General features: G+C 38.6%; 1 protein-coding gene and 1 long non-coding RNA gene across 3 annotated transcripts in view; one reads left to right on the top strand and one right to left on the bottom strand.

The window, feature by feature from the left end:
• PEX2 (peroxisomal biogenesis factor 2) overlaps positions 1-16844 on the bottom strand; it is a 28025-nt gene extending 11181 nt beyond the window's left edge. The window contains exon 1 of one of the 2 annotated variants that reach the window (XM_083823409.1): positions 16740-16844. The gene's annotated coding sequence lies outside the window, so the exon portion shown is untranslated. Of the gene's footprint in view, positions 1-16322; positions 16463-16739 lie in introns of those variants that run through there. The other variant, XM_083823408.1, reaches the window with a different exon arrangement.
• On the top strand, positions 16667-21682 carry LOC310893909. Its single transcript, XR_014579406.1, has 3 exons — positions 16667-16805; positions 17804-17922; positions 18821-21682. It is a non-coding gene; the product is annotated as an uncharacterized lncRNA (long non-coding RNA).
• Positions 21683-22480: the final 798 nt, after the last annotated feature.

The raw sequence follows: 22480 nt of genomic DNA, 5'->3' as shown, positions 1-22480 counted from the left end.
TGTCATTTTACTGAGTAATTATTTCCTGATTTGTATTTATGTATCTGAGTTTTTCCTTTTATATGTACTGCTTCATGCTTGCATTGCATGAAATGCACTGCATTTCATCTTGTTGATTTCAGAGATATTCTCATTCATCAAGAGCGTGTTGGATTCAGACCTTATGTTTAAAAAAAAAACCAAAAAAAAAAACAAAAAACAAGCAAAGAACAACAACAAAAAAAACCACCAAAACTTTCAACCCCTTTTCAACTTAACAACATCAGTAACTTTTGTAAGCGTGTTCTCTTCAACCATCCATCTCATTAATGCCTTTGCATTTTGACAGGATACTATAGATAATTACCCTATAAAGGCAATTTCTCAACTTGATGCTGATAATATCACCACCTAATGGCGACAATATTGATATTATCTTTCACCAGCTTGCTTATGTGAGGAAAAAGACTTTATTAAAATGAAGTAGTATTGTACCTAAAGTTTCTCCCTTACTAAGCTTGCCATCCTTTCTAAGAGATGAATATTGAGATTTTTTTACAAACATGTAAAGGTCAAAACATACTGTTTTACAATTTCTCTTCTGATTACTTTAAGGTACAAATTAGTTGCTAAAATATTTGTTCCTGAATCTTAAATTGGAACTGAAACTAACAGCTTTGATAGCTCTCTTAACAAAAGAATGAAGAGACATAAACGTGAACAGACACAGACAACCTTCAGCACTTTTCTGGCTATTTCAACTCTCTAGAATGTTAAACAAATAAATAAATAAAATCAGCAGTGCCTAATTCCACAGTCATTCTAAGATGAATTTTATTAGAATTAAGAATTTGTCACTTGAGCGCATCTATATTAAGGTTCCTTAGGCTATTCTTTTTGTGCTTTAGTTCCACTCTTTTTTCCTGTCTAAAATTAATTTTATGAAGTAGCAGGTCACAGTATATCTCTTACAAAGTAAAGAATCAGTCTCTGAAAGTCGGTTACTTGTCCTCCTTTCTTATTAAATAAGAGATCTAGGTAGTGGACCTATCTCTTTATGCTGCCTCTTACTTAGATTTTTGGACTATGAGATTTTTGGTTCTATTCTTGTGCTTTGTAAATTGACACTTATTTTATTCTTTAGAGTCACTGATTTTATCATCACTTTCTTATGCTAATCCTTTACATTCATCCCTAATAATGAGCATTATTTTTGCTCAAACAACTCTCTGATTTTATGCGTTTACTTGTAGGATTTTTGTATTTACTTGTAGGATTTTCATAAGTGTTAAAAGTTTTTAAGATAAAATAGTATCTTTGCATGCAAATGAACTCTATCTTACTAAGTAGGCAAGACGGACTCTTTTCCTGTAATTCTGCTTTCCAGATTAGCTTTATAGAACAGAGAATAGTTACTTGAACCGTCTTTCTTTACTCCTCAAATTTTTGATAAAACATCTTAAATGAGGCATCAGGAGAAGGAAAAAAAAAAGTGTCCTGACCTCTTCCATATTTATACTGTGTTGGACTATCACTGATAATCTGACAGATTTTTGGAAGATGAGTACAGAACTGAAATATTAGGGTGAACAAAAGCTTAAATATCCCAGATGGTCACAGAGGTCCTCTTTCTAACGTTGTGTTAAGTCTGCCGAAAAACTTCTGCGTTGAATGGGCCTGGGACTTAAGATTCTGTGAATTCCAGGACACTGGAGAATTGCTGATACATAACGTCTCTTTAACATTTATTTTATTAGTATTAACTATCTCAACGCTAATAAAAGATTGGATACAAACACAATATAACAGACTTTATAGCCTTGACAATCTTCTTCCAAAGTTCAAATATTCTACCTAGAAGGGCTCTTCAATTGTTGAAGCTTGTTTCCTAAGCTTTTCATAGTGAATCTAACATTTTTAGTCACTTCCAAACAGAAGTCTTTTCTACTTTTAGTTTTCAAGTAACTCTTCCTTTTAAGTCAGAGCTGAACCTGAAACAGCTGCCCCCTTACAAATTTCCTCAGCCTTCTAAAATAGAAGTTTTGTCTTTTAATTCTAAAAGCCTGATAGAAGGTGTCTTACGTCATCTTTAGAATGAGCTCCAGGGCTCAAACACCTGTTGAAAACAATATTATTTCTTCCTGTGCTTCAATAATTATTTTTAAAAGCTTCATGCATATTCAATTGAGTAGGTACAATAAAGTTTCACCATATTCTTGTTTTTTCTCATTTCTACCTTTACCAAGAAACATTCAACATTATAACATCCTAATAACAAGGATGTATAATTTTGATATAAAACACAGCACAGAACTCCGTTGTTCCCTGCCTGCTCTTTTTAAGTGAGCTTAATTACACAAAACAATTGCTCCACAGTAGACATCATGAGAATACCTTTTACAAGAGAATGACTGGAAAACAAACATAAAGCCTTCTTTGCTTCAGCTAGATTCATACAACTGCTTGGGTTGGAAGGGACCAAAGATCACCTAGTTCCAACCCCCCGCCATGGGCAGGGGCACCTCCCACCAGACCAGGTTGCTCAAAGCCCCATCCAACCTGGCCCTGAACACTTCCAGGGATGGGGCATCCACAGCTTCTCTGGGCAACCTGTGCCAGTGCCTCACCGCCCTCTGAGTGAAGAATGTCCTCCTAATATCCAATCTAAATCTCCCCTCTTTTGGTTTAAAACTGTTACCCTTTATCCTATTGCTACACTTCCTGCTATCCTTCACCATTTTTCCTGTAAGCCCCCTTAAAGGGGGGGGCATCGAGAAGTACTGGAAGGCATCTCCCTGGAACCTTCTCTTCTCTAGGCTAAATAACCCCAATGCTCTCAGCCTGGGCTGAGAGAGCACTCCTATCCACCATCATAAATGATTAAGAAATAATGTAAAGAAAAATGAAAATAAGTATGCAATTAAGTACTGAAAAATGAATTGTGACAATTTTCTATCCTTCACTAAGGAATATTATATTATGACATATTAGTAAGAAAAGTTGTAGGCCCACAAATTACTCCCTGAAACAACGCAGAAAGGACTAAAACACCAAGAGGTAAGATTCTGCAAAAGCTTAGCATTCACGTAGCTCAGTCAGGAGGACATTGTAGGTAGCGAGCATACTATGAATCATAGACTTTCTGAAGAAAACATCACCAACACACAGTTCCTGTTCACTTCAGGAGCTACAGTGTACCTAGTATTACACATTCAGTGTTGTCATACTCTGTGAGAGCACGCAACCAAGCAAATAAAGTGACAATATCATTAAGACTACAGTTACAGTGAAGACACTGGACTTTCACATTTAAACCTTTGGTCTACTCTTCTTTCTTTTATGTTCACAAGATTAGGATATAAACAGATAAGTGTGAAAAAAATATGCCACCCATCACAAGAATGCTGTGATTTTTTTTAGTGCAAAGTGCTTTTTGTTTTTGTTGATGCTTAGTGAAGACATATTCTGTTTAACTGTTCTTTTCACTTATTTCAATAGTAGATGTTTTAGATGCCAATTTGAAATCAATAAATGTTAAAGACAAGAAATCAAACTATAGGTATGCATTTACTTACAAAATCTTCCTTCACATCTACTCTCATAATAAAATACAAAACCTAGACCCCAGCTGCTGAAAACCTCATGTTTTATCATTAATTCTCATCTCTTCCTTGCTTTTCAAGTGTAGAGAGAAATATTCTCAGATCAAAGACTAGTTGGAAGAACCAACTGCGTTGTCTCTTAATCACTTTAAAAATAACATCACTTCATCATTACTTAAAACGACCTTACAGAAGATTGATGTTGTATTACTGTCTGGATTTTGATATGCTTCAGCTAAACACCTATCGTTTTGTAAAGAACAAAGTGATTCTTCAACCATTTGAAATAACTACTAGCACTAAGTGAAATATCATTAATACACTGCACTCATAGAAGGTACCATTTATTTCTGATATTCCTGGGAAACAGGACTATTTTTAGAAGTTGAAAAAGCAAAGGAATACACTGAATGAATCCCACAGATGAAATCAAGATTTTTATTAAAGATGCTGAGTGAGCAACTAGTAACAAATTCCAGAATGCTACTGTACTGAGTCTGGCTGGGATGGAGTTAAGTTTCCCCACAGCAGCCCATACAGTGCTGTCTGTGCTTTGCACTTGTAGCTAGAACAGTGCTGGTATCACACTGATGTTCGGCTACTGCTGAGCAGTGCTGACACAGCTTCAAGCCTGTCTCTCCAACTCCCCTGCAAAAGCCAGTAGGCTGAAGGTAGGCAAGAGGTGGGGTGGGGACACGGCCAGGGCAGCAGACCTAGACTGACCAAAGGGATATCCCACACCGTAACATCATTGCTCAGCAACAACAGCTGGGGGAAGAAAGAGATAGATGGGGGAACACTCCTTGTGAAGGTCTTCTGGAACAACCAGCACGTATACCGAGGCCTTGCTTCCCAGGAAATGGACAAACTTCACTGGCTGATGGGAAGTTGAGAGTATTTTTTTCTCCTTCTGCTTCCATGCGTGGCCTTTTCTTCTTTTTCTTTTCTCCTTTCATTAAACTGCTTCTCTGTCATCCATCTCATATTCTCCCCTGCCCCTGTCCTGCTGAGGAGCGGGAGAGCATCTGTGTGTTGCTTAGCTGTCTACCAGTGTTAAACCACAACATTTACACTGAATGCCAGAAGACCAAACACAAGACAAAAATACATTCCAATCATAGGTTGCCTTTCCAAATTCAACTCAGCAAACCTAGATTTCATACAGTGCAATACGAGAGATTAACAACTGATGAATGCCTGGAGACAGCAAAAAAACATAACAATAGCTCATTGACTTATCTTCCATAAACAACCTGGCAAAGTCAAAATATTAGGGCTTCAAGTTACAAAATCAAAACCAGCTCACAAGAGCCAAAATTGATAAAACAGTAATGAAGAGCAGTATAAAAGTGCTGCACTGTTAGAAGTTGTTCATCCGTCATTTCTGTCAGTATTTGATGGAAACTGAAAATCCTGCATCAATGCAACACATTCTCTCGATGAATGCTAGCAACTGAGATTTTTATTGGCCAGAGTTAAAGATACACTGAGTGGTAAGAGCTCCCATTGACTTCAGAAAAATCTGTGATGAGGCAACACTCTTAAAAGACATATTATTAGATGAAATAAATAAATAAATAAATCTGAGTGTCTAATTACTGTATAACTTATATTTAAAATATTACCTTATAAACCTTGTGATGTTAAATTGAAGGGAACAAAAGCTGATTATATATTTGTATTCCCTGCAGAATAATGGGCACAGATAGCATCACCCTTCCAAGTTTCTGGATATGGCTCTAATTTTATTATAATAAATAATAAGCATGTAGTAAGTTGCATGCAATCCTTATTCTTCTTTACCTCATATCCCATTTCCTCTTCTTCCCCCATTTTATTTTCTCCTTTTCCATAGTATGTCAAATTGCAAACATCTCTACAGGGATGCACCAATTCCACACATAAGTTCCCATTCCCTGCTGTACTAAATTAAAGCTAACTGCTGTTGCTTTTAATTAAATTGAATGTTTAAAAAAAAAAAAAAGCTTGACAAAAGACATTGCATGGTAACTTCCTGAGGCTTTTCTAAAAAAAACACATCTTGAACACGAAGACGGAGAGCCAGAATATATGCCTAATAAATGATATTGACATTTTTCCTTTGAAAACAGTAGCAGGTAACAAGAATTGTCTGAAGACATACCTTGTATTTACTGTAGTTAAATCAAAATGGTGTAGGGTTTGGTTGAAGCACTCTGACAGAGTTGAGACTATGAGAGTTAAGTAGAAGAGACAACATCTTTGACTAAACCAGTATCAGAAGGTATGAGCACAAGGGATTCCTTATGCTACAAATGTAGGTCTCAACCACTGACAATCACATAAGCAGATGACAGGAAGATCCTTGCGTTTGAATAGATTTTGGTTATGAGGAGGATACCAGGTTCTGATATACGGATTGATAAGCAAAAGTCTACAATGCATTTCATGTGTAGAAGTGAAAAGGATGCAAAGCTTAGATGTGCCATCCTTTGTGCTAAGTAGGTAAAACAACACACTGTGGCAAAGGCATGCAGATCATTTTCAGAATTGTTGGAAGAACATGAATGAGTGGTTGTTCGCCCGCTGTGGGCAGTTATAGCTGTAACTACTCATTTGCTGGTTACTGTTACTTACCCAAGAAGTTGGCCTTATGTGTACTAACATGTAATATCTGTTTTTCACTGTTTTAAGGGCTCTGTATCTCACATAGCCTTATTTGTCAAGCACGGTACCAATGCTAATTTTATGCATCTGTTCTATGGCCTCCATGCCTTTCTTCCTACTACTACAAAAAAAAAGTAATCTTGCTTAAATTCCCATTTCACAGCTCTGCTGTGTTTCTGTTCTGCTTCTGTCTGATCTGTATGAATGGATCACCAGACAGTTCTGGAAATGCCAGGATTAAGACTAAGATATATAGAAGAGACTCAGAAGCAATGCCTGTTCTACATACTCAAATACAATTAAATATAATTTACCACAGATGACAGAACCCTGAAATTTTGCATTAAACATACCTTAGCTTCATCATTTGCAAACACAGCCATTGCTCAGATTTTATTCCATCTTTTTTTTTTTTTTGACACACATATGCATACCAACTGCACAGTCATGAATATTCAGTGGTATGCAAGTGCTGATTCAAGTACTACACCGCAGGAACATAATGTCCTTTAACCTTTTATTAGAAATGCTTATTAGATGAAAAAGGTAAAATCTGTCCTAAACGCATAGCCAACTCATAATTAACCTTTGTCCACACCTGTACCAAAAGAAGTACTATACATAAAACCAAACAGACTGTACGTATTTACAGCACATTAAAGCCAAGGCCCTTCATCAATACGAAGTTAAGCCTGTTCACCATCAGTTTTAAGTTTTGGTCTTGCATTATATGGTGTAATAATAATAACTGGATCTAACTATAGTCAGCAACTCTCAACTACTGCAAAGATAAAGAATGGTACTTTATATCAGCATATCTCATTTTTTAGGCTCCAGTTCTGCAGAAATATAAGCTGATGTAATTTCTGAAAGCTAGTTACTCCCTCCCATCTTAACCCAACTTGGTATTTCTCCCCCCCTCCTTTTTCTTCCTTTTAAGCAGACTAGCACCAATGCTCATTTGACTCTCTGCTGAACTGTTCTACTATGTTGAAGAACATACAATCCTGTTTCAATTGTTTCAATTTATTTTTCTCCAGATTTGGTACACAAACCAGACAGCACAGTATCATGTAAGACCCATGCAATATCGGTATGCCCCACATCAGGCCAAGAAATAAACAAGCAGTCACAAGACGGTCTGCCTTTGACATACTCTTGCATCTGCCACCAATCAACTGGCAGATAGAAAACCAAGCCTTTTATTTAATGAGTTGAACTGCTCTTTTAGTCTTCAAGCCTGATACCCTGAATGTGCAAGGATAAGACTAAAATACCATAAATCTGAATAATGGGACTTTTTTGCTGTCTTTAGAAAATGAAAAGAACAAAAAGAATTACCCGTATAAGTCAGCTGTAGGTATCAGGCAGACTTGCAGGTGAGAGGATACTCTGCTTAAATACAGAATACCATGTGATTTCCCCCAACTCTTACCTCTTTGGTATGATTGTAGTCTGAAATGTTTGGCATACAGTGACTAATAAGGATGCTTAGAAAATTAGATGTGCTCACTGTCCCCAAATCTTACACACTCTTCAACCCTGTACCTTGACTAGCATTTCAGATTGCACTAGCAGGGGTGCACACACATATTACAAGTAGCAGATTTGAAGAGGAATAGTAACTTCCTTACTATGCAACCTGAGCTGTACACCTGACAGCTTCTTAGTCCTTCTGCAATTCCAGCACGAATCCACATTCATGATTTAGTTACGCCCCACAGAGCCATAGCCCTATATTAATTTCCTTTCGAGAAAAATTTCCTTTCTTCATGCCAGCCCCCTCCTGTGATATCTCCTGCCTGCTCTTCTGCTTATAGAATTAATAACATTGGTTTTGAATAATACTGTTTTTGAACATATTTTTCAAGTTTTCTTAGAATTTGACCTTGATTTATTTTCTTTCTTTTCCAACTCCACTGCCAATATTAGCAGACACTAACTCATTGGAGATAAGCAGGTACAGAGACAGCATTTTTAGTTGTATTTTTCCCAGGCAGATACTAATACAAATTCAATGAATACGAAGAGTGATTCAACTTGCATCTAAAGGCTAAAAAACTCCATAGGTCCTTTGCTGCAGGGAAAAGAGGAAGTGCTCAGACCCAGTCAGAGTCAACCCATGAATTAAGAGTTGTTCCACTACCATTATTCCTCTCTTTTCCTGTTATATATTTGTTCTCTTTTTCCTCCTTCTCAAATTTTATTTCTCTTACTCATTTATCTCCACCCTTTCCTTCCTCTGAAATATCCAGATTTAGTTTCTTTTTCTGAATTAATTTTAGACTTTCAAATTGTCTTGCTTTTTACCTTCAAACAAACAAGCCCTACCACTGTCTCTGAGAGAGCCACATGCAAAGAGATGTACTATCTTTTTGTTCTCCCTCTCCTGAACATTTTTGCAAAGTTTAGATATGCACTGACAATGCCTGTAGACATAGTTCAAACACATGGCTGCATGAGCCATTTAAGTAACCTGAAAAGTAGTAGGACAGAGTCTTCCATTTTCCCTGTCTGACTCATGAGTCTGCAGCCTTTTAGCAGAACACTTTTTTTTTTTTTTTCCTAATTCACTGTTTTTAACTTTACTACTCAAAGAGTATTGGGAGTGCTATGGACTAGCTGGTGTTTAGAGCATACTAGTTTTAGAGATATAGTACCAGATATAGTCTTTTCTCTTCCCCCTTCACTGGTCTATGTGAAAAAAGTATCTATTCTATTATGCTAAAAAAAAAAAAAAAGAAAAACAACAGCAACACACCAAAACAAAACCAAAACAGAATAAGCAGCTTGCTTGAAAATACCATACCCCCTGCACTCCAAAATACATAACAAGTTTTGGAGGCTGTCATCATGAAGTGCAGCAGCAATACAGTGGTTTTGTCATAGAAGAGTTACCGTCATTTATGTTGAAATATTAAATTCACTCTCTATTTGTTATAAGAAAATTTGTGAACTTGGACCTTGCGCCTGAAAAGTTCACATTTGGAAACCAGCCCTTGTTGTGAGGAAATACACATTAACATGTTCTAAGGAAAGAATGATTTTAATTGGCCAAATGAATATCATCTAACAGCACACATTACTTACAAGTGCAAAAATATCCTTATCTTATGAGCTTAGCATATGCTACGCATACACATAAGGCAAATACATTTGTAGAGAGCTAAGTATACCCATAATGTGAAGGAACAACATATACTTTACGGTACTTACAGGATAGAGTTGACTGTAATTTAAAGAAAAACAGACCTCTCTTGAGGTTTGCTTAATTTTTTTTTCTTCTGTCACTAGAAAGTTGTAAAAGGGGTTTCCCTCTCTGAGTTTCTTAAAGTACAATATGCTTGCGAAATTCAACTACTGGGTTGACAAATATTGTTTGTGTATTTACTGTAAACTAACAACAAGAAGAATTCCAGATTGCTATTTCCCCCTCCTCCCTTTTTAATTTTTTAGTTTTTAATAAATGTGATAACAGGGGCAATAGAAAGGGATTAGTGTGTTTATTGTTAAGCTCATGATATCCAACTCAGCAGGGTCATCTCAAGCAGGTTGCCCAGGACTGTTTCCAAGAATATTTGAAGATCTTCAAGGAGAGACACTCCACATCCTCTCTGTGCAACCTGTTCCTATGCTCCATCACCTACACAGTAAAGGACGTTCAGAGAATACCTGCTGTGCTCCATCTTGTGCCTACTGCCTCTTGTCCTGGCTCTGGACACCATTGAAAAGAACCTGCTCTCAGCTCTCTTAGCATCCTCCCTGCAGGTATTCATATACAACCACGAGTTTCATCCTGAGCCTACTCCTCTCCATGGTTACCAGTCCTACCTCTTAGCCTTTCCTCATATGTGAGATGCTCCAATCCCTAAACTGCATGTGTAGCCCTTCACTAACCCTCCCCAGTAGCTTCATAACTGTCTTGTACTGGGGAGCCTAGAACTGGAGACAGTACTCCAAATCTGGCCTTACCAGTGCTGAGGAGAAAAGACGCTCAACTTTAACCAACTCCCTCAGCCTGCTAGCAACACTTCCCCTAATGCAGCCCAGGATATCTTTAGTCTTTGTGACAAGAATTATTTCTTCCCAGATGCAGGTTTGCACTTCATTGAACTGCATGAGGTTCCTGCCAGCTCATTTCTCCAGCATGTCAAGGTCCCTCTGGTGGTTGCCCAACCCTCCGGTGTATCCACCATGCCTCCCAGTTTTGTATCATCTGCAAAATTGCTGAACACTCTGTCCCACCACATAAATTGTTAATGAAGATGTTAAACAGGACATGATCCAGTATTGACCTCTTACTAGACTTTGCACCACTGATCACCACCCTCTGGGCCTGGCTGTTCAGTTTTTAACCCACCTCACTGTCTGCTCATCAACAGCTTCCCTATGTCTTCCCTGTGATGGGAAACAGCATCAAAAACCTTACTGAAGTCTAGGCAAATGATATCTGCTGCTATCTCCTCTTTTACAAGCCCATCATTTCATCATAGAAAGTTTTAAGGTTCATCATGCTCAACTTCTCCTTGGTGAAAACATGCTGACTACTCCTGATCACTTTCTTGACCTTTATTGCCTGAAAACAGTTTAAAGGATTAGTTGCTCCATAACCCTCTCAGAGGTCAAGGTGAAGCTGATCAACCTGTAGTTCTCTGTACTCTTCTTCTTGAAGACAGCCACCCACTAGATCAGGTTGCGCCAGGGACTCATCTAACCTGGCCTTGAGCACCTCCAGGGATGGGGCATCTACGGCTTCTCCGGGCAACCTGTTCCAGTACCTTACCATCTTCTGGGAGAAGAATTTCATCCTAATACTCAATCTAAAAATCTCCCCTCTTTCAGTTTAAAACCATTCCCCCTTGTCCTGTCATTGCCTGCCCAAGCAAAAAGTTGTTCTCCATCTTTTTTTATAAGCCCCCTTTAAATATTGAAAACAGAATAGGTTACCCTGGACCCTACTCTTCAGGCTGAACATCCCCATCTCTCCCAGACTTCCTTCATAGGAGAGATGCTCCAGCCTTATGATCAACTTCGTAGCTGCTCTCTGGACCCGCTCTAACAAATCCACATTCTTCTTGTGCTGGGGGCCCCAGACCTGGATGCAGTACTCCAAGTGTGGCCTCACAATGGCAGAGTAGAGGATGAAGTTTCTCTAGCCCTCAGACACCTCTCCCAATCACCATGATCTTTCAAATATTATTGGAAGTAGCTTCACAGTAACTTCAGTCAGATCTCTCAGCACTTATGGGCTTATCAGGCCTTACTAACTTAACGTATGTACAGTTTGCTCAAGTATTGTATGACTTGATCTTCTTCTACCAAGGGCACATCCTCCTTGCTTTAGGCTTTCCACTGGACTCAGGGATTCCTGAAAGCTGGCCTTGCTAGCAAATACTGAGGTGAAGGTCTTCATTACCTCAGCCTTTTCCATGTCACATGTCACCAGGGCTCCTGCCCCCTTCAGCAGCAGGCTCACGCTTCCCCTATTCTTCCTTTTGCCACTGAGGCAAAGAAGCCCAAATAGAAGCCCTTCTGTTACCTTTCACTTCCCTTGCCAGATTCAGCCCCAGGCAGGCTTTTTACAAATTAGTTTACACACTAATTTAATGAAGTTGCATTTATGCCTAAATATTTATCAGTGTTAGCCAATTTCTTCCTTTTTTTTTTTTTTTTTTTTTAAGATCTTCCTGATTTCTAATCCCAGTGAAAATGAATAAACAGAGATTGCAAATGCAATAGTGTTATGGGATTAAAAAAATAGTAGGCCATTATAACCAACATGGAAAAAAAGCACAGGTAATATGCTATTTATATCATAAGCTGATATTGCTGAATGATTTGTCTATGTTTAACTGACTAGGTTTTCCTTTAGACATTTGCTCATCTCCTCCCTCTTCTCCTTCCTCATATTCTCTCTGAACCTCAAAGCTTTAAAATGACTGATATTTTATAAAAGAATAGTAAAAGACATTCTTATTTTCTCCCATCTTGAATATGTGATAAAGTGTTTTATTTCTGAAATACCATGTGATGTACTATAACAAGATATATGCTAATACTGGATTCAGACATCACTCCCTCCCCCTTGATTACCTATATTTTTATTCATTTTATGTTTTTTGATATTGATTACTGTGTAGTCATATGATATTGATACTAAATAGCCATAAATTTGCTTCACTCCTTCCTTCCCAAATATTCTCTGAGTAGCAGCCTCGAGCAGTTTTCAGAACTGTCACTATAAAAGACTATAAGCTATAAAAGATTAAACACTAGAGAAGATCAAATGTCTTTCTTGACTTGCACCACAGCATTTGATGTCAAAAGCACAAATGGAGGTCCTCAGATTAGTAACAGTGTCAAAAACTATCAGAGTATAGAAATTACCTTTCCTATTCTATAAGTTGTCCAAGGAAGTCTTTATACACTATCAATACCTGTTTGCAAGTTTTAATTGAGTTTTATTTAGTCCATCACAGGAACATTTGCTTCCTACATGTCCTGAATCACAGCAACTATCAAAAGCTTTCTGTGAGTCACTGCCTTCACTAACAAAAGAAGAGATATCTGCAGTCTCAGGAAAAAAAAGGGGAAAAAAAAAAAAACTAAAAGGAGACAAACACACAGAGCTCTCAAGCAAACAAAAAAAATCCCTCCCAAACCTAAATAACACCCTCCTTGCCCAAAAGACATTCAATTTGGAATGAAAAAAGGTGCGACACTCAAAAGCAAAGTTATCTTATCAAACTAGTTGATGTTGTTCTATCTGGAGTTTTTAGAATCACTTACAGTTATTGAGCACTTTATCAAGCCAAATCATTTTACCTACACATATTTATCTTGAAGGAAGTGATTGTCCCTCTCTGCTCTGTGCTAGCATGGCCTCACCTTGAGCACAGTGTGGAGTTTTGGGTGCTACAGTATAAGAAGGACATACAACTATCAGTGTCCCCAAAGGAGGGCTATGAAGATGGTGAAGGGTCTAGGGGGCAACATGTACAAGGAGAAGCAGAGGTCCCTTGGTTTGCTCAGCCCAGAGCAGAGCAGGCTGAGGGGAGGCCTCATGGCGGCCTGCAGCTCCCTCACGAGGGGAGTGGAGGGGCAGGCGCTGAGCTCTGCTTTCTGGGGACAGCGACAGGACCCGAGGGAACGGCATGGAGCTGGGACAGGGGAGGGTCAGGCTGGATGTTAGGGAAAGGTTCTTCCCTGAGAGGCAGTCGGGCACTTGAACACGCTCCACAGGGAAGTGGTCACGGCACCAAGCCTGATGGAGTTCAAGCAGCGTTTGGACAACACTCTCAGACACATGGCCTAGTTTTTGAGAAGTCCCGTGCAGAGCCAGGAGTTGGATTTGATAATCCTTGTGGGTACCTTCCAATGTGGTATATTCTATGATTGCAATTTCTGTTACGGTTTATCAGTAAACAAAGCCAGCAATGAGTGTTTACATTTTTAAATAATTATCTGTAAATGCATTTTTCTCCTAAGATAATGAAATTAAGTTGAATCAGTTTTACTTTTTTAATAAGGGTTTGTGTCCTCAAATACATGTTTGGTGTGTCTTGCTTTATCCTTACTAATCCACCATCAAGAAATGGGTCATACCATTCAAGATACCTGACAGTTTATTAATCAGAGAATGAATTTTTAATGCATCCGAAGGTCCATTACCTAAGAGGTTAAAGTTTTCTTAAACTAAGTTCTGAGGATGTTATTTTATGTGCTTGTACTGATGTCCTAGGAGTTCTAATGACAGCTTTTGAGAGACCTTAACAGGAGCGTATTTAGAAACATATAAGTTCACCTCTGTTACTTTAGAGTTCTGCAACATTTTCAACACAAGTAAATTTAACCATTCAATGTGGTGTCTAATTTTAATTATTTACCCAATTATATCAACATTAATTTCCATTAAAACTCCAGTGAAACTCTTAATTTTCTTCATCTGGGGTCTGGAAAGGATGATCTCAACAAATAAAAACACAAGTTTAAACCCATGCAGGACTAGAAGTTAAAGGGACTTAGCTGAAATAAATTTTAGCTTGAAGTTTTGCCTCTTCTTCTGTTTTATCCCCAGATTAATGCAATTTTAGAATGTGCTGTACTCTCTCTCTATATATATACAGACACTGAATCACTACTTTAAAAACTGTAAAAATAAAATAAAAGTATACACACAATTGTTACAAAAAAATACCACACCTCTTTCACCTTCCCACAATACAACCCAGATTGGTAGACAAGAAGATATGATTGGAAGGTCCTTGCAAAACCTTCACAGATGATGTTTCTAGGCAGTGAATTGGAAAGTGAAATAATGCCTATCAGTAGGTTAACAAAATGGAAAACATAATCATCATGGTAATTAAAGTGCAAATGCATAAGCCATTAAAAATATTAAGATTCTTTAAAATAAAAATAATAATGCTGCTTTCTTAATAATATAACGCTTGCATAGATAGACACAATCTTCTAAAAATTTTTAGCAATAAAAGAAATGCATGATTTACCCAAAAGGACACAAGTTATTTTCAAAACGTTATATTAATGTATAAGATGGTAAGATGTTGAAAGGATTTTAATTCTTTTCTTTACAGAAATTGAAATTAGTTTGAATTAGCCTATTTGTGGTGTAATATCTCATGTACAACATGTATCTATGCTGACATATATGGACCAAGTGCTGAAATATTATCTCCAAAGACAGAGTATGTGGATAATATGTTTTTAATTCTAAATAAGTATTCTAATAAGAGCACTAGCGACCACAGCAGATGTTCCAATCATCTATTTCCATAGTACTAAAGTGTAAGTGTTAAATCCCTTCAACACTCTTGACATTCTGTACCCTACTGGCCTATTGCATTTCTACAAAAAAAAAAAAAAAAGAGAAAGCTTTTTAAAGAGTTAATATATATATCCTGTATGTGTGAAGTTATCTCCCCAAGTCCAGATCAAGTAACTGCAATGGATGACTTCATGCCCTGTGAACAGACTTAAACAAAAGAATTCAGAGGTGTGAATTGTTACTCCTCATTAACAGTTTCTTTCTACTGTGTCATATCCCAGCAATGATACTTTAGTTTATCTAATGAAGGGTTTGGTAAGAAAACAGGTGATAATGACACCATGCAGAAAATGAAAAACTGCTACTGAGATCAAACAGATTCTTAAAGAGAAAAAATATTTGTACAAGAAAGCATCAATAAATATCTTTTCACACAGAATAAATAAAAATAGTCTCAAAGTGAATGCTTCATCAGCAACTGCTGCTGAACTGCATGTTAATAATGGCTCTAAACAAGTCAGACAAGAATTCACTAACTTGCAAAATATTTAGCCACTTGTTTGATTGTACTGGAATTGGGTTTTACTACAAAGTGGCCATACTTATCTTTGACCTCGATTAACATTTCCTTCCCACTGGCAGTTAAAAGATGATACCAGGAACTCTGGATTTAAAGACATATGCAGTCCTCTTATTCTCATTAGTGACTGTGTCATGAAATGGAATTCACCTCTCTCCTAAAATAACTTGGCCATCAGACTCAATCTACATTTGCTTTGTGACAAACCATTAGTTTGCAAAACCGTTGCAGGCTGCACAAAACTGAGTTAACAGAAAGTGGAAAAGTGCCATCCCCTCCACAGCAAGTATCTATGAGTTGAGGTATATCACAGAATCATTAAGATTGGAAAAGACCTCCAAGATCATCTGGTCCAACCGTCCCCCTACCACCTACGTCACCCACTAAACCCTGTCCCTGAGCATCATGTCCAACCTTTCCTTAAACACCCCCAGGGATGGTGACTCCACCACCTCCCTGGGCAACCCGTTCCAATGCCTGACTGCTCTTTCTGAGAAGAAATGTCTCCTCATTTCTGACCTGAACCTCCCCTGGTGCAACTTGAGGCCATTCCCTCCTGTCCTATTGCTAGTTATCTGTGATCGTGATCTAGACCATGGTTACAGGAAAGACTTCTGGAGCTCTACAACTGTTTGACTCACTCAACTGACATCGGCCTAAGAATTCAATCGAATTCATCGCCCTGTCCTTTCTCCAGAAGACATGCTAAGGCTCCCTCCTTTCTTACCTTACGCTTTGGGCCTAGCTGGAAGCCTTGCAGCCTCCTTGCATGCTCAGGTAGGCAGGCACCGGGAGGAAGCACACCGGCGGATCTCACGACACTGCGCAGCCCGGGCAGGCCGTTAAAGGAGAACCACAAGTTCTTTTTCTCACAAGCAGGGCCCGGGACCGATGCCAGCAGGCTCACCGCCCGCCCGCCCGCCCCCGGGACCTGCCAGCGCCGGCCCTGCCCGTGTCCGGGCCCAACCCACAGGGCTGCCACGGGGGCTCGGTCTCCAGCCTCCCCGCGAAGGCCCGTGCGACCGGAGCCTCCCGTGAGGCCGGAGCCCCCCCGGCCCGGCCTCCTCCACCCCGCCGCCACCAGCCCGCGGTCACCGAGGCAGCGCCCGCAGCCCAGAGCGGCGGCGGCCGCAGCGATAGATACCCCAGGTGAGCGCCTAGAGCGGCTGCACAGGAAATGCCCGCGGATGCCGAGATGACGTGTTTGAAGGTCTCCCGAGGCGGTGTCCACGCCGGGGCATTGATTGACAGGCAGCACAGCAAATCAAGCGGCTCAGCGGGAGCTGGGGGAGCCAATGGGAGAAGGGAGGGGGCGGGGCGGGAAGGGCGGCTGCTGCTGGAGGGCCCGGGAGCAGCACGATCGGGGCGTTGGGGAACAGGAAGAAAGGAGCTGGGGTTGGGGCTGCTGGGTGGCGCGTGCAAATAAATCACTTCAGCACGTGTCCTAAAAGCAGGTCACGGGCTCTGGCCTGACCTGCTTTTCAGACAGGGGCTGACCTGAAAAAGGCGGAGGGCGTGTAGAAATGAGCTTCTGCTTTCATTTCTGTACAGAAAGCTTGAGCTTAGTGCACTTTCAGTTGAGGAAAACCCCATGGGAAAGCTGGGTGTTGCGGTTCTAGGCAGCAAATTTGAGTTAAAAACAAAGAACACTTCCTTGTGCAGGGTACAAAGAGCTGTATCAGTGCTTAAAAAACATCATGAAGTGAGACCTGGTGTGAAATGGGCATACCCCAGTAAAACAATAGAGGACCTGTAGCTCAAGGCCAATCACTGCTGCATCCTTTTGGGGCCGATTTTATTTACTGTCTCTCTCTGGGAGCCATACTTTCTAGGTGAGAGATTGTTCTCCAGCCTCTTGCCTGTGTTTTGACCTGCCACTGCAGATACAGCTGACCATCTCTGCTTGTCACACGAGGCCTCAGAACACAAGTTTGCAGTGCTGTTGTTAATGCTTGAAACAGAGACCCTGTAATAGGATACTGAATGAATCTTGCATGCAGAATAAAAGTTTTGACACCGGTTCTGGAAGACAAGTTTCAGAACAGTTCGCAAGTACAAAACCTGCAATGAAGCCACCTTTCCCCCCCCTCGAGTTCTTGAAAGAAACACTAAACAAATGGATAGTTCATGTCTGAATTTTATCCTTGTTTCTATACTCATCTGACAATTGCATTTCCTTGTGCTGTACCTTCTGCTCTGTTCATACAGAAATCATCTGGCCCCCATGCTGTTGAGAAATCTCTCTCTCCTCCAGGACTCTATGTGGATGAAGATAGCAAATTCATTTCCAATTAAATCAGTTTTATAGACTGAATGGCTGAAAACAGGTACCATTAGTTTCTTCTAAGATGGAAAAGAATGTGCTTACTTAAACTATATTATAGTGGTGGGAAAAAAAAAAAAAAGAATTTTCAGATATGCAGAATGAAAGCGGTAGCAAATTAAGATTACCTTTCTCTCTGAAAAACTTTCAGTGCTCCTTCCACCCTGCAAGTGGTGCTTGAATTGTAGTGGTTTGCGGGTGATTCAGTAATCAAAATCTTATTTGTAGTGTCTTTATAGCAGACTTCACAGATTAGGAATTTAGTCACTGCAATTAAATGTTCTTCCTGAAGCAGAAAACCACAACTAGGAGACTGAAACACAAGGAAAGTGTGGGGGATGGAAGAGAAATGAAAAGCTAGAGCATACCTTTGTCCAAGGTTTTCATTGTATCTAACCTTCTCTGTCACTTCTTTCCGTCTAATTCTTTCAGAAGATAGAAAAACATCCTCTCTCACTATAGAAAAGCACTCTCAAATTTCCATGCTACTACTTGAAACATGGTGATGCTTTTAAAGCAGACATTTTCCATGGCCTTAACTGCTCACAGGTCTGTCCTAAAACCAAAGTAGCCACTGTGCATACCTAGTAAGTACTGTTCATAAACATTTTTATAATGTTTGACCTTAAGAGTGACCTGAAGATTAATGGATATGTTGTATCAGTTTTAATGGGCCTCTTCTCCCTTGGATGCACACATGTGACTCCCATTAGCCTTAATGGGAGTTATATGTGTGCCTAGAGGTTAGACAAGACCTCTAAAGGTGCTGTTATGCTCTGTTCTATTAACGATCTCATAATTGCTGAGGTGCTGCACCTTTGCGTTGAAAGCAAACTAATTAAATCAGTCTAGTATAAGTTGATATACTAACATACTTGGTATGTATGTGTGTTTTTTCCTAGGAGTCTCTCAGTACATAGACATGGAGGCCAAATCAAATGTGGAATTTAAATTTTAACTGTGACCTGACTTTGTTTTTAAATATCTTGTTAAAATCTAAACGGTTTTCTGAATTTGATTTCTAAGGATGACTGTTTATGCTAATGCAGAGGAAGAAGATGAATGTAATGTTTTATTTTATCATTAACATGTACACTGAGAGGAACTGAATTGATTCTTATTTTTGATATTCCAAATCATGCACTTTGAAAAAGGCAGTTAGGTCTAGAGGATTAATATAAATCTTGATGTTGAATTTTAATTATAGCTCTGTTAGTCATTTCTTCTAAGTGCCTTTAGACAAAGCACTTCACCTTTCTTTGATTTCCCCATATGTAAAATACCTGCTTGCTTCATAGTGATGTAGACATAAATTAATGTCTGTTCTGTGCTTTGAAAACATAAGACTAGTCCATCCAACTGTGTTCTACTGGCATAATAATGACAGCTCAGGAGGTGAAAAAAAAAAAAAGTCTAACCAATACAGCCAGCAAAAGCCCTGGTGGAGATGTAGATCTGCTGACAGAACTAATTCTGTTCCATTGCTTTGTGATGCATAAGGCAGGGGAATTATACTGAAAATCTTTTTTTTTTTTGGGGGGGGGAGAGGTTGTATCGTAGGCAAATCATTTTATATTTTATACACATTTTTATTGATCAAAATCATGATTAGAATTTGACTGTTACTATTAAAGTTTGTGTGCTGTCTTCTGTCACTATTTACATAAGTTTGAAAATTAAGTATGATGGAGTTGTCTTTGAAGGTATAAATCTAGTGAAAGAATGAATCTTAATATTTACTTTCTGGAGGAAAAGATTGTGTGGTAACCTCCACAGTTTAGGTTTTTTTTTTTTTTTTCTTGTGTTGTGAGAGGGAGTTAGGAGAATCTTATCAAGTAGAGATAGAGCGCTGACAGCATTAAACTAGGATGCTACTTAGTGTCTTTGCTAACTATGGTGCATTGTGCAAATTAACTAAAGCAAGAAGCCTTGGGCCCCCTACCAAGGTCAGTCTCCTAATAAGAGTGTGAGCCTATCTTTAGAAACTGGTCCTGCAGATGGACAAGAGCCAAGGAGCAACTGAGTCTGCGCAAAGACAAGAGGTCAACTAGCGGTGACGAGGAAGAGTCATCAGTCTTCATCCCCACGACCCCCGACAACCACCACCAGAATACACTGTGCAAGCGCAGATGGGAGGAGTTTATGGGAATGACTCCTTGGAACTAATTCTAATACGAAGCGGGGACAGGTTATGAATATGTATAGGTGTATTGTGAAACTTCATGCATATGTAACTCTTTACTGCATATAACCAAAGCAAGTTGCCGCACGACTTTGGTCAGGTGCGCACGACTGTCATCAGGTGCGCACGACTTTGACAGGACTATCCCCCGTGCTGCACAGCACTGAATAAACATACCTACTTAACAATCTTACTGTTTGTGGAGTCCGTTTTCCTCAAGTCAGTGTCAGGTGAAGGTACTTTATATAAGCTCAATGTTGTGAATCAGTTCTGCTGTTTATGAAGTAACATAAAGATCTTGCATCTATTCTGATTGATTAATTTTATTTTGCCTTTACATGGCTCATAGTCTTTATTAGAAAGCAACAAATTTCAACTGGTATTGATGGTATTGTCTTTTGTCTCAATATCTTGAAATACATGGAAAAATCTTGTGAATGGTTTTCTAAGTATACTTTCAGATTTTGACTCCAATGTATAAAATGTATGATATAGTTTTATCAAAGTTTATTTCATCATGTGAATTTCAAAGATTAATTTCAATATATATCTATATCAAATAACCTGAGTTTATTTCTCCATTACTCTTTTCTTTTAACGAAGAAATAGTTATTCCTCTCAGTGTTATATTAAGTGTACTTAGAATGTTGTTAAAGTTGAAAATGAAAGTTGAATCTAGCTCACTTCATTTTTAGTACATATGCTTATCCAGAAAAAAAGAAGGAACACGTCTGTTTTATAACCCTTGCAAACAACGTACCTACCTCCCCCCAAGATTTTAGGTGTGCTTCTGTATACTTGAGGTTCTTTCTCTTAAGTTTTTCTTTGATGGCATGCTGAGATAGGGATTGTGTCCTATGTATTTTTATTGTCAAGCACTAGACCTCTCATGAAGGAAGCTTCTATTGGGGAAATATATATATATCTATTTTGGATACTATTTATAGACCAGTTTTCTAAAGAGAATAATCAACATCTTCAAAAACGAATTAGCTGTTTTTTCTCTTTCTCTAGTATAACAATGCTTATATTATTTTTGCCAGTATAATGGTTGTCATGAAGTGAGTGTTTTATTATATTCCCTGTAATTTAAGTGTGATTGAACACCAGAGCAGGTTGCCCAGGCAGGTTTTAGGGTGTCCATCCCTAGAGATACTCAGGACTTGACTGGACACATACCTGAGCAACCTCCTCGAGTTTACCTTGCTTTGAGCAGGCTTTGGACAAGAGGTCCCTTCCAACCTCAACCATTCTGTGATTCTGTAATTTGCATATTTTGTGAAGACTTTTTCATTGTATATATCAATTCAAATATTTAAAATGGTAGTTGAGGCTGAGTAGCCCTATTTTATCCCTGTCTTTAATTTAAAAGCATGTAAGCAGAAGTAGTTAGCATAACATGATTGGTCATGTGGAATGTTATAAGGCTAAACAATAGAATATATACAATGCACTGTACTGAATAAATTAGTTTTCTCAGAATGGAAAGACTGTACAAGGAATTGATATGCAAGCTTTTCATGCAAGCTGCTTTATATTTTAGCCTCAGTTGACATACTACTAAATAAATATTGCAATAAATGCTATTTGCATTAATTACCTATGTTTAATTTTCATGCATGAACTCCCAATTGCCTTAAAAATGATTTTATATTAAGTATAATGATTTTATATTGCAGTTTTAACAAGAAGGAATGAAGTAGACGTTTTTAAAGTTTTTTTTTTTTTTGAGATATAATAGTTAAATTTTAACTAAGTCAGAAATATGAGGTAGTTTAATAGGAAGGTAAAATGTTGAAGTTGAGAACAAAAGCAGGATACTGGGATTTGTTTGAGTTATAGTCTGATTTTGAATCGACTACAGTTGTGTATATAACTTCTAATTCTGGTTCACTAAGATTATGATGTTACTGTATCCAGTCGCTTACCCCAGTTCTGTAGAAAGCTAGCTGAGTTGGTAAACTAAAGTCTGAGTCTTCATTTTAGCCTTTTTGTTTCATAGTCCTATGCCTTTGTTAACAGTTTCGAGCTTTAGGGGTCTGAAAACTGGCATAGGTACTCTTGACTTTTGACTGTAGGTGTTACTAAAACAGTGCGAGTGGAAAATGGATCTGTGATACCATTTCAGTAACAATTCATTTGAACTTGCCCCAAGAGCTCTTGAGGATTTTTAGAATCCTGTCAATCATTAGGAAGTATTCCATAAAGTTGTTGTGTATGCCAACTGCTTTAAAAGGCACCAAAGGAAAAAGGTGTGCTGTGCTGCATGTGCCTAAATAATTGTGAGGGTAATAATAAATTACCCTAGACTAATGATTCCTGTACAAACTTAATAAATAATAATAATTTTTTTTTAAAAAAAAAAGACATGAAAGTCTAA

The sequence above is a fragment of the Anser anser genome, assembly GCF_964211835.1.
Source record: "Anser anser genome assembly, chromosome: 2".
In the NCBI taxonomy this organism is placed as follows: domain Eukaryota; kingdom Metazoa; phylum Chordata; class Aves; order Anseriformes; family Anatidae; genus Anser; species Anser anser.
This window is presented reverse-complemented; position numbering and strand designations above follow the sequence as displayed.